The sequence below is a fragment of the Grammomys surdaster genome, unplaced genomic scaffold (assembly GCF_004785775.1).
Source record: "Grammomys surdaster isolate TR1022 unplaced genomic scaffold, NIH_TR_1.0 372, whole genome shotgun sequence".
Lineage (NCBI taxonomy): Eukaryota > Metazoa > Chordata > Mammalia > Rodentia > Muridae > Grammomys > Grammomys surdaster.
Window position 1 is genome coordinate 4,908,723 of NW_021604791.1, and position 13,140 is coordinate 4,921,862.

Here is a 13,140-nt window from a genome sequence, read left to right on the forward strand (position 1 = left end):
TTATATCCAGAATATGAGCATATACTTAAACTAAAGACAAAGTGAATGAATGCATATCTTAGCTCCCCATTGAGATAACACTGAATAAGAGTGAAACTGTGATGAATTTGATGGTATTAAGGAAAAGGATGTAAACACACGAGAGACGCTGCAATTTCTCAGTCATATCCAGGTCAATAGAATACATACTGGTTCACTGAGCATTTGATATCACCATATCAAACCAGATAATAAATACAAGAAATAAATAGTTTTTTAAATTTATAATATTGTTTAATCAACCTTCTGGTCTGTCCCCTTGGAAGGTTTATAGCAAGAGTTTAAATGTTGCTGTAGTATGATTCCTAGAGACCACTTCACCAATGGCTCTGGATGCTAACCTCTTGACTCTCTCTTCAGCAACTGTGAGACAGATTCCTTGGTTTTCTTCAAAGAAGAAATCCATGATTTGTCACCTTTGCCATTAGTTAAAACATTGGAAATCTGAGGGGTAAGCACTTGCCATCAGTATCCTTCTCGGGAAATACATCAAAACAGGCTGTATGTCTTCCTGATGGTGATTGTACCACGTCTTCTCAAATCAGTATCTCCAGTCACCATACACAGGTTCCCAATATCAAACCTTATGAAGTCAGTTATTTGGTCTATCTCCAAATGAATCAGAATGGTGTCATTCACTTTAATTAAGGAATTAGGGTAGCAAATGCTACCAATCCAGATGTGAGGTCACTTTGGTGCCAAAAACAAAGATAATTCTCACTCTGCCCAACAAATATGTGATCACTTCAGGTATAATACGAAGAACAGCAATGCAACTCTTGATTGACAAAAAACAGATAGAAATTGTCTCCAGTCTCATCAATGCTTATGACGCCCACAAACATGACAGAATAGTTTAATGCAGTTCTCATTTTAGCATCAGTATTCCTGGAGCGCTGCATCCAAATCTTTTTTATTTCATCACCAGTCAAAACACACCTAAGCCTCTTCTTTAGGAAATTATTTGAAGCAGACATTTAAGGATCAGTAGATACATAGGAAACAAACACCCCAGTCAATTTATTCAGCATCTAATGTTTGAAGTTGTATGTTCAGATGTTGCATGGAATCTGGAACCAACTATGGCTATGGTGGGAATGGAAAGAAGCTAGCCTTTTTGCAATGAGTAAAACAATTAGGATTGGAGGCTGTGCACAGGAGTCTGGGATCTATAAATACATGAAACAGAACGCTACTAGAGCCTACATCTTTTAATATCTGAATATCTGTATATCTATCTATCTATCTATCTATCTATCTAGATAGATAGATAGATAGATAGATAGATAGATAGATAGATAGATAGAGATAGACAGATAGATAGATATACACATACACATATACATTTACATATAAAATCTATACTCTATCCATTCTCCCTTTTCTATGGACCCATGAGAGTTTCTTTGATTTATTTTCTGGTTTTACTTTTGTGCATTTCTCTATCAATGATAGTTTCCACGTCACTACTCATCATCCCAGATAACTTCAACTTTACATTTAAGGAGAAAGTAAAATATCAAAATTCCCAAGTAAGATCTTCACCTGATTAAATTTGACATACAGTGTCCTCTTTTTGTGAAATGAGAAATTCACCAGTGTCAACGATACACAGAAACTACCACAAGATGTTTTAAAAAGGTAAAAAAGGACTTCCAAACTTCTATTTAAAAGCAAATAATTTATTTCATGTTAACTAATCCAATAATGCAGTTGATGAAGATCAGAAATACTTTATGAACCTGAAATTTAAGTGTTTTGCCATAGATAGCCCTACATTTTACATAATTTTTCATATTGCGAGTTCACCTAATGAGTGTAGGTATTAAATAATACTCTATAATGTTTGGGAAGTATTCTCTCAATTGCTATTATATGCTATGTACCTACCTAGATAAATCATTATAATATATCAACCATGCTACTAATGAGTATTATGCTGAGAATATACAGCACAAAAAGCTGAGTGAATAAACATTTATATGGTGTCATGTTCAAATATACAGAATTTAATCAGTGAATTGAATTATGGAATTGAAAAATTTCATCTTTGAGTATTAATGAGCATATCTCATTATGTTCTTATATACTATGAAGAATTTCCCTGCAAAATATATTTAGAGAAGCAGCTCAACCAGAAATAATCCTGTTTAAGTGATTTAGAATCATTCAACATCATGACCTGTTAGTACAAACAATTTAGCATGGTTAGACAGACAGATATCATCCAGTAAGAGAGACAAATGACAAAGTACATAGATATACAAAGCCAGAAAACATAAAACATTCCTTTCATAGTATGAATTCTGTCTTTATCTTGAATTATCTATAGAACAATTCTTTTAAGTGTAGCATAGATCACATTTATGTTTCATACTAGCTGTTATGAAGCATCATGAAAGCAGATCTGAGCAAAAATCTGCATTCAGGTGCATGTGAACCACTTAGACCTATGCCTTCCAACTCTTGTTTGATTCTTGCCACTTGCTGTACAGTTTCATATGGTAATTGACTAACTTCTCATGAGGCTTGTCTGAGTTAAAGATAGCACTCCAGTAAAAGACAATAGGTATGGACAGTTAAGTGAGACATTAAAACACAATGCACACAGCAGCAGGAATCATTATACTTTTACCATACTCTGTTATTAGGTTTCTCATTATGGGAAAATGTTTATGTTTTTTAGGTCCTTCTCAATCTATATCTGTAATTGAGCTACATGGAAAATACTAGACTTACATGAAAAACCTTGGTGATTTTATTTGTCATGGATATAAAAAGAATTTTTTCCTCTCTTTGTCAGATTTCCAAAGATATAAACTGGCAAAATGCCTATCTGATATACCTGTAACAATATACCAGCATATATTTAAATATTACTGTCACCTGCAAAACTTCCACCATCATTAACATGTAAACAAAATACTCTCCAAGAGTTGGAACACAGGATGGAACTGTTTCAACAATCCTTAAAAGTCACCATAAGCTTTTCATTTATTTCATGTGAATATTATTCAATATGAATAATATTTCCAAAAGGTTTGCATTATTAGAAGCATTTTATTTAACTTCCTGGGTCAAACCTGCAGCATATATTATAAAATTTCTATGGTTTTAATCAAGTTTCTGAATGAAACTTTTCTCCTGGTATGTTTCATTTACATATATATATATATATATATATATATATGAAAAATGCAAAATAAAAATTCTAATACTTCCCCAAAAGTGGCTTTTTAAAAATATTAGCATGAAACTGATAAGCAACGGCCAAATTAAAACAAATCAGGGTTCATTACATGGTATTAGAATCTAATTTATTGAAATTATTATGTCTGCTGCTAGAGAGAGCCATATGCCAGCTCCAGAAATAACAAGTATTCAGAATCAGGGTCATTGCCTTCTTATTTGCATATGCGATAATTTAATTGATCTCATGTGCATATTAAAATTAAAACTGCACTTTTCTTTAATATTCCCTAAGAAGTTTATCTAGCATTAGGGTATTAAGGCAAATGTTTATTCCTAGATAATTTCTTTCACAAATATAATTTACTAATACAAATTACTATTTAGTCAGAGATATTTTCCTGATTTTTCTTACATGTCGAGATTTTTGTCCATTGTAGGAAGTATGTTCTTTTCTGCTTTTGTACTTCTGCCTCCATCCTCAGCAGAGTGGCAAGTAAAGTATTTTCATTTACTTCTGAGATACTTATCATGTTCCAAAGAATCTACTGTTGGTGTTTCCATAGTACCTCTTTCTTTTTGAAGAACAGCACTGAATCTAGAGTCATATGGATGGTCAAGGCAGTAAGAATAGCTGATAGTGATTGTTCAGTCCTACATGAGACATTTATGTCATCCTTCTATGTCTCAATGAAAGAGGCAGAAATAAGAGCGTAAAGGCTAGCAAACAAACAAACAAACAAAAATGTGAAATCCTGCTCCTGGGCAGGGTACTACCAATGTAGTCATCAACTTACAGTATCAGTAGTTGACTGTAATGAACTTACACAAAACTTGACCTATCAAAAATTCCTCATGGTCCTAGAGAGAATTATGGGACACTATTTTCTGATGAACTACTGATGAACATAAAGGGTGGGGCAGTGACTGTGTTCAGTTATACATGCACTGAGAGACGTATCAGGCTTCAAGAGGATGACTCTAGTTATATTCATTCGATCTCAAAATACAAACAACAAAGTCATGAATGTGGAAAAATAATTTGATAGTTTATAATATTTTTAATCATTTTCCCTCTCCTGCTTCTTCCTCCAGCTCTGCCCATGAGACTACTCTGCTTCTTCTAAATCCAAGGTCTGTTTCTCTAATTGCTTTTGTTTTACATACACACCCCCCACACACACACACCCACACACACACACACCACAATCTAATAAATATAAAAGTATGACCTAAATCTGATCTGCTAAGGCAACTCAGTAGTAATGTATAGATGTATATAGCTATTATTCATATTTGATTTTTTTTCTTTTCTTTCCTTATTTTAATTTCTCAGACATCAAGAAGTAAATCTTCCATATCAGAGTATATCAAAAATGTTTTCTCCCAAATTTTTTATTATACATACACTTTAACTCTGATTTCTCTCACGAAAACAAAAAATATTTCATTTACATATTGCCATTGTCAGACAAAATGGTTTATATTATTCCCTCAGAGTGACTGGTCCCATCTACCTGGGAACAATACTGTGGAGCAGAGCAGACATTGTGAACTCTAAGGAGAGGTTATGAGATCAGAAAAATACAGTAGTAAAAATTACTTGTTAAATACGTGGGAGTCCTATCCCAAGTAATCGAAGAAATAAGAATTGAAGAACGAGACCTCACAGGAGAATGAAACTGTTATAACACCGCAAATGGCAGAAAGGAGTGAAGGAAAGAAACAGCCGGGAAAGGAAGATTTGTACTAGAGCAGGGGGATCCAGTAATAATGAGAAGTCACTAGGAAGTATTATGAAAAGGACAGAAATACTGAGGACATTTGGAGGTCCACAAGTGGCGAGAGGAAACTGGAATTTCAGGTGGGGAAAGGCCTTTAAGGAGTCAGAGTTTCCAATATCCATCCCAGGTCAAACTTAACACTAGGACTTCTTTTCCTTCCATGTTCCACCGAGGGAACTGAGCAACAAGCTCAACACTTTCTTAAATAGCCACAAGGTGCTTAGCGTGAGCCCCAACAGAAACAATAGGCCATCCAGCAGGTTCTGAACATGCCAAGGCTGTTGAAAGGCCTGGGGCTTTAGGTCTGTTCCGCTCCCTGTTTGTAGGATGTGGCCAATCCAGCCGACCAGGCACTGGGTAGATATCAAGGGGTTTGAGCGCCTTATGACTCTGGAAGCCATTGCTCCAAACTTGTAAGTACCTCTTGTTTTCTATGACTTCGTTCATTGAGAGTGCAAATGTCTCTGCCTTGAGTGTCTGTATCTGAATAGAAACACCAATTTTTTTTGCTTCTACTCAGACCATGTTTTCAGGTTGGACTTCAAAAACAGTAATCATCCATCACTCTATGCTGGATGGCCTCCTTTACACTATTCAGTCCCCCATGGGTGATAAACAGATGGATGCTAGGATGAGCTGTTGCAAAAGAGAAAGATGGTCCAAGATTTCAGTAAAAAGTTCAGATAATAGGTAAAAGAGCAGAGGCAAGAAATACCAGTAGAAACTCAAACTGCACTGAAAAGAATGCCACTTTTCTAATCCAGTATGGTTTCCTAAGTGCATTCTAAAGCATAGATCTAGCTCCTTATTAAAGAATCTTCTTTGGAAGCACACAGAGACCATTTCAGAAAGCTACAACTAGTCAAAATGTATAGAACTGTTGACTGTGGAGATGTCTGGCTCTGACTGATACACCTACAACACATTTTCTGCACTTAAAGCTCTGGACACATCCCAGATAAGCGAATGGCAAAATCCTAAGAGCCAGGGAGTCAGGAAGTTCTTATAACTATGATAGGGAAATTTTGAGACAGCATCTCACTGTGGCACAATGGTAATTCTAGAATTAACTATGCAGAAGAAGCTGATAGAACAAACAGAGATTCAATGACTTCTGCCTCTCAACTCCTGAAATTAAATGTATATGCCATCCAGTCCCATTTTATATATTATATATATGTATGTATGTATATGTTTGGTATTGGATAACCAGTTAGGGCATCCCTAGGGAAGACTAATTCTCCTTCTCAAAGCAACCCTTAGTTGTGTTTCCTTTTCACATAGAAATGATGGGCATGACATGTTCCCCATCCATACTGGGTTGTCAACTGGTATTATCATTTTGCAGTTTTGTTCAAGCAGCCATATTATTGAGGTGTACTTTACTAGATTGTTGTATCATACATAACTTCATTTTCTCAGTAGTAATTCAGTGAGAATTATGTTAATCTCTCAAGACATAGTAGAAAATTCGAATATGTCACATGGACCATTTGAACTTGAGGCAAATGGAGTGAGGGAAGGGAGACATTTGAAATGTAAATAAATAAAATAATCAAAACAAAGCAAACAACAACAAATCTTAGTACCAGGCATGGCATGAGAAACTTCCTTTAAATTTCTTGGTCTAGGGAGCAAAAGAGACACCCAAATAAATATGGACTATTTCTGTTGCCTTTGTTTGCCTCCCAGAGATGAAGCTAAGTCTCTATTGGTAAAGGCATTTTGCACTTCAAACACAGAACTCAGAGGATCTGACCTTAATCTGACTTGAAAGTTTCTCTGATAAGTAAGTCCCATAGCTCTAGAAGAAGTTGTGCATGTTGCAAAGGCAGGGGAACTGGCCGGGAGTCCTACCCAGCTGTGAAGCCTATGAACCACAGTAACCAACATGGCAAGATATTCCTCAGGTATAAGAGTAACACCTCTCACATCTACCTCATTGGACATAAAGCATGCTAAACAAAGGATAAATTGTTTCTGGTACTAGAAATCTAGACCACTGTCCAGAGATAATGTGATCATGAATCTTAGAGGAGCAACTAAGACCTTCATTTTCCTACATAGCCTTAATTCTTAATAGCATTATCAATATGTATCCTTATATTCACAGATAAAGATATCCTTAATATCTACCAGGAAAACTTCTCTTTAAAATATAGAGACCAATACAGAAAACCATAACTGGTCAAAAGCAGAGAGCAACTGATCAGTGGGTGCACGGACCAGTGTATATAATCACAACACAACTTCTCTATGTAATAGCCTAGGAATAGCATGCAAATGGGGAGCAAATGATAGTAAGACTCAGAACCATCTGCTATGAGATGCTCTTCCAGGGAATCCTCATCCATGATACCTCAAAATTATAGCCAACTAAATAAGAACTTAAGAAGTCCAACACCAATAGATATGCTAGAATTGAAGAAGAGTGACTCATGCTTGTACCACCCAGAATCAAATAGCTGCAGGCAACTAGAGAATTCTGAGTGTGGAAGAAATATTCTTTATCCAGGAAGACATTTCCTAGTTTGATGTCAAATATCAAATGGTCATTTCTGAAGTCATGTACTGTTGGAATCCAGCCTGGGCAGGGTTAAGAATCTGAAGGAAGATGTATGGAATAGATGAAAGTCACTTTGACCAAGAGGTATAATTCACACACTATAGCATTGAGACAACTCCAGCCACTTTTATTTATACACCTGTTTTTCTCAGATGTAAAACCTTTACATTCATTTTCTAGTGTATAACTTCTTTAAAGAACTTCCTACATTTAAAAATAATGTGCACACTGGAATTTTTCCATTCCTTCTTCCCCTCAATCTCTACAGTTTCCTGCTAACCCATGATATCAAGGAAGATTAAGTATAGCTTCAGCAAGCGGGTGGAATCTAACCCAGCACATTGGTACATAACCAAATGACAATAGTTGGTAGCAACTGTGGATCCAGTATAGAGAAATGATAGATTACACATCCAGGAAATTCTGATTTAATTATTGGCACCGATCATCTCCCAATATTCTAATCAGGAGATCTATTTCTTCTAATGCATGATTTCTCAGTAAATTATTAAACTGAGTCAGTTCCTCGTTCATGCTTGGCTTACTTCTGAATATTCCTATTAGGTCTTGGAACCAATGGTCCATCAAGACATTCTAACTTTTTGATAATTATCTAATTGTTTTCTGAAACAGGCTGGTGGACATATTGTTGTTAGAACTAAGTTCCCATCAGAAGAGAACACGCAGGCATTAGCTGATGTACCCAAACCAAGGCCTACTGTTGATTCGACTGCATCACCTTCATTAACAAATGGAGTAGTAGAGTTCTATTTCACTCCCATTGATCCGCAGAGACAAACAAGAATAAATCATAGTTCATGACTTCTTTTTCTGATTCTGGGGAAGTGCCAGTCAAATTAAAAAATGAAAGTAAAGACTTCCATGAACAAAACCAAGAAGGCAGACAAAAGGCAAAAATGAGGCAATCTTTCCTGAGGAAAGACTAGGACATTCTGCATGAATATCCCTAAAGGTCTTTGCCATGTAGGGACTCAACTCCGCAGGTCTAGCCATAAGGAGAACAGTCCGCAGCACACTCATGCACCATTCCAGCAGAGGCTTAGTCATCTTCAATGTACATTCACACAACGCTGACCAGTCTCAGCAGGTTGACTATCTCTTTCTCTCTCCTTCCCTCAACCCCCCTCCGTGTGTGTGTGTGTGTGTGTGTGTGTGTGTGTGTGTTTGTGCACACATGTGAAAATTAAAGACAAGAACACAAATTTAAGAGGTAATGATGGGGAGCAGAATGTGAAAGAATTTGAATGAATGAAATTAGATGAAGGAAAATTATTTAACTTTACATTTTGATAAAAGTTGCCTATTATATTTATCTTAAACACTATTTTATAATATATTGTAAGAGGTTTTCTCAAGTATTTTAATACAGTTTGCAACTGTTAGTATATTAAAAATGACTTTAATTAGCTATGGAATAATCTCTAAATTTCTAATAAATTTACTTAATCTTTTGCCAAAATATGTTTGCTATCCATAGTAGGTAAACTCTTGAACCCACAAGTCACATGCAAGATTATCTATAGCAGTGTGTTTGTGTAAAATGAAGTGTTGGAATGTACTAAATTATCATTGTGACCTATAGAGGCCATAAGCAAGTAACAGTAAAGGATTGTTGATGGCAGGCCAAAAGCAACTGAAATACATATATGTGTTATAGTGGTATAGACCAGAAAAGGTCATCTATCTGTAGAAATGGATAGGCAGTTGGAGATATTAAAATAACCAAGGGGTGCTATACATACCTGTGGTAGGTAGTTATAGGATTTTATTTTTCAAAAATCAACTTTTGGATCCAAAAGAATAGTTTGATGACAGTTTTGCATTTTCAGCAATGAGATTCTCTGTAATTTGTTAAGCTCACCTCCTATTCTTTGCACATTCATTCTTTATTTGGTATACATTTGCTATTTAACAACTCTCCCTTTATTTTTTTACATCTATTTATCAATTTTTATTGATTTTTTTATGTTTTAAACATTTTATATTCAGTTACAGACTTATTCTTATATTCAATTTTCATTACATATCTTTTAAATATTTTATAAAATCTTAACATTTTGCTTAATATCACTAAATATATCTTAGACGAACTTCAGAAATTAAAATCTACTAATTAAGTAGATTTTATTCATTTGTTTGCATCTTCTTCAACTTGAGTTTTATTTCTTTTCTTTCAGCATTGCGACATTGGTAAACATGACAAATAAAACAGGTAAATTAATTTAATCATTACACAGGATTTCTTTTGCTTCTATTTGATTTTCCTTGAATGGGAGAGTTTGAAGTAGTGGTGTGTGTGTGTGTGTGTGTGTGTGTGTGTGTGTGTGTGTGTATTTTAGTGTGTGTGTATTTATATTTTGGAGGTATGTTAAAATAAAATAATTTTACAGATACAAATGTACATATATTTAAATGCAAAAGAAAGGATAGTCTTACCAATGTAAACAAGTTCTCATTGAAGTAAACATATATTCTGCTTGATATACCAATTACCAAGTATCTGGTAAATTATTTGTTTTGAAAGTTTTCATTATGCGAAGGAATGGGAGTGGACTGTCTCATGTCTTGAGTTTATTAACTATATGAGCGTTACTGCTATCTGATCCTGTTGCTTCACTTATTTTAGAGAGCTGCCTATGGCTTCTGGCTCCACTAAAGCAACTGAGCACTTGATCCCTGCATTGTAATATGCCCATCAGTCTTCTGTCTTCCAGAAACATTCTAATCCTTTGACTGTGATACTTCTCAGCGGCTGGTCTTAGAAATGACTGAATTGTTAATTTTACTATCTCCATACTGAACACTCTATGGAGTTCCTTTATTTATTTATTTTTTTGAGAACAAATTTAATGAGATTTCTGACTCTAGTATCTGAAACCTTGCGAGAATTTAACATTTTCTTTCATAAACAAAGCAATTCACTTCTTTCAAGTCTGTATCAAAGAAATGTTCCCAAATTCTTGAATGTATATATACTTCCTAAATTGAGTTAAATTCTCTGTTCTCCAGTAATTATGTGAATCTCTAAAGATATTTTATATAGAGAATTCAGGAAAATATAATTTTTAAACTGGAAAAGTTGATACATTTAAGTAATGTACTTATTAAGAACAACATATTTCCATGTGTTCTATTCCTGAAAGAAATCAAATATAAAGATAGTTAATGTAATAAAAGTATGAAAATCATAAGTGGGAAACATTACAGATTTTGAAAAATAATTTTAAAAATTAGTTGGAAAATAAATACAAAAAAAATACAGATTTTATTTATTTTTAAGTACTGGATAATGAACTCAAGACCTTTACCCACAGTGAGCAAATCCTCACCATCTTTTACTAATTAATTACCTCTGCACACGATGTGGACTAAGCCCTAGCATTGAGTCTTACTTAGCTGAGAATGCATGCCTTTGTGCCCCTGAAACCCATTGCTGTCATCTGAAAGACTTCTTCTGTTCTCTTTGCACAGTAACATGACTTCAAAATAATTAGTATTCACATCTTATGCGCACTAAACCATTGGTGGTAATTTTTCTAAATCAGTTAGGAAATATAGCACTCATACATTCTTCATCTTTCATTTCCTACCTCGTAATAGAGAGCTAACTTTACAATTAGCATCTTAGTCACTGCAGGATTCTTGTCTATGTCTTACTTTACTGGATTGCTGTATCTTACATAACTTACTTTTCAAGCAGTGATTCCGTGAGAACTTTGTAAGTCACTCAAGTCATAGCAGAAAGTTTGAATATGTAACATGGATCATTTGAACTTGAGGCAAATGTACTGAACACAATTTTCATTTACATAAGAAGGTTACGATGAAATTATTCTGACATCTAAATGATTTAATAAAAACAAAGTATATGCCTTTTAGTATAAAGTTTGATGAGGTTCAAAAGTTTGCCCCAAGCAATTTTCAAAGTTATATTTTGGGAGACCTATTGAATTTTTTTTTAACTGTGATATTTCTTTTCACAGACTATGGCCTACTGAACATTGAAAAAGTAGAAGCAGAATCCTACAATATTTCAGAAGAACTTTATATAAGCATAAACCCAATATGGTCTGATGTCCACCACTCTTACCTTTTCACCACAAAGAAGCATGAGACCCCACAGGGCTAGTGATACACCAAGAACAGAGTCCTCTATGTGTTGACCCAGGAAAATCCAAGCAGATATGACTGAAATGTCCATTAAAAACACTGTCACTAAGTTCACTTAGAAGTGTTCTAAATCAACCAGCAGATATTACCTTACTTAGGTTTTATTCTTGTCATTTGTTACACCGAACAATTTGTTTAGGACATGCAGCAATTAGAAGTCAGTCAAAAACCACATTCACTGCCAGAATAAAAGCCTAACAATAGTTATTTTGGGCAATCCTTAATATTATATTTTAGTCTAGTTACCTATTCTGTACTTTGAAATTATAAACAAATAATTTTGAATGAATGCGTACTCAGATAAACTGTCCTTCCTATTAAAAGAATGACTTATTTTCTTGAATAAATGTTCCCAACTTAAACGTCCATTTTATTTTTCTAACGGATATGGGTTATTATATGAAACAAACAAAACTCTCAGGAGGATTTATTCATGATGTTTCCTTGGGGAAATGACTTGAATGGCAAAATCTACAAACATTTAATGATGAAGTTAATGAGATATAGAATTTATGTAGTATATGAATGCAACTAAAAAAAATAAAAACAACCTTTTATCAGAAACAAAGAGCTCTGTCTACCAGAACTCTTGGGAAAACAACTGTGTATGTTTTACATAATCCACAGTCTTTAACAATAAGAAAGGCAACATTAGCTTTAAAATATTCAGGATACAGGATAAACACAAGTATTTTATCTCTTCTGTTACTTTTTGTGCTCGTTCTATGCAGAATAAACTGAACTTGAACAAGGGTATCATTATCAATATATTGTATAAGTATACCAGAAAGAAATAATATATGTAGTTTCCTCCTGCTGTATTATATAGAAAAAAGTCAATTTGTTCATAAGTAATGAGCAACAAAATCTCATAAAGATTAACAAATCACAACAACAAATCAAAACCTAGTATACCCAAAACGCTTAATAAAAAATAAACCCACAAGTATGAATTCGAGTATTTTCCAAGCAGTCTTATATTATTCATCCCCTACAATATTTCTGTTATGTTGTTTTCATATGTGTTCTTTCAGCTACATACAAATACAGACTCCATATGAAATACATAAAATAGATAATCAAAATGTGACAGAAAAATATTTTTAATACAAGGAATAAGATCATAGCACAGAAGATGCTGACTGTGATAAAGATGTATGTTATCTATACATACACACAAATATATATATATATATATATATATATATATATATATATATATTCTTTAAATTCAAAAGGAAAGATTGAAATTAAATTAAATTTTGAAATAATATCACCTCCCTGGAAATAATTTTTAAATTAGATAAATTAAAATATAAAGTATAAGTGCTTTAGTCACAGATAAATAAATTATAAATCCTAGGATGAAGG

The 13,140-nt window shown here is 34.0% G+C and overlaps 1 long non-coding RNA gene across 2 annotated transcripts in view; it reads left to right on the top strand.

The window, feature by feature from the left end:
- LOC114632273 overlaps window positions 1-11,998 on the top strand; it is a 127,495-nt gene extending 115,497 nt beyond the window's left edge. Inside the window, exons 1-3 of one of the 2 annotated variants that reach the window (XR_003713061.1) lie at window positions 5,337-5,425; window positions 9,777-9,811; window positions 11,583-11,998. This is a non-coding gene — a long non-coding RNA (uncharacterized LOC114632273). Of the gene's footprint in view, window positions 1-5,336; window positions 5,426-9,776; window positions 9,812-11,582 lie in introns of those variants that run through there. The other variant, XR_003713060.1, reaches the window with a different exon arrangement.
- Window positions 11,999-13,140: the final 1,142 nt, after the last annotated feature.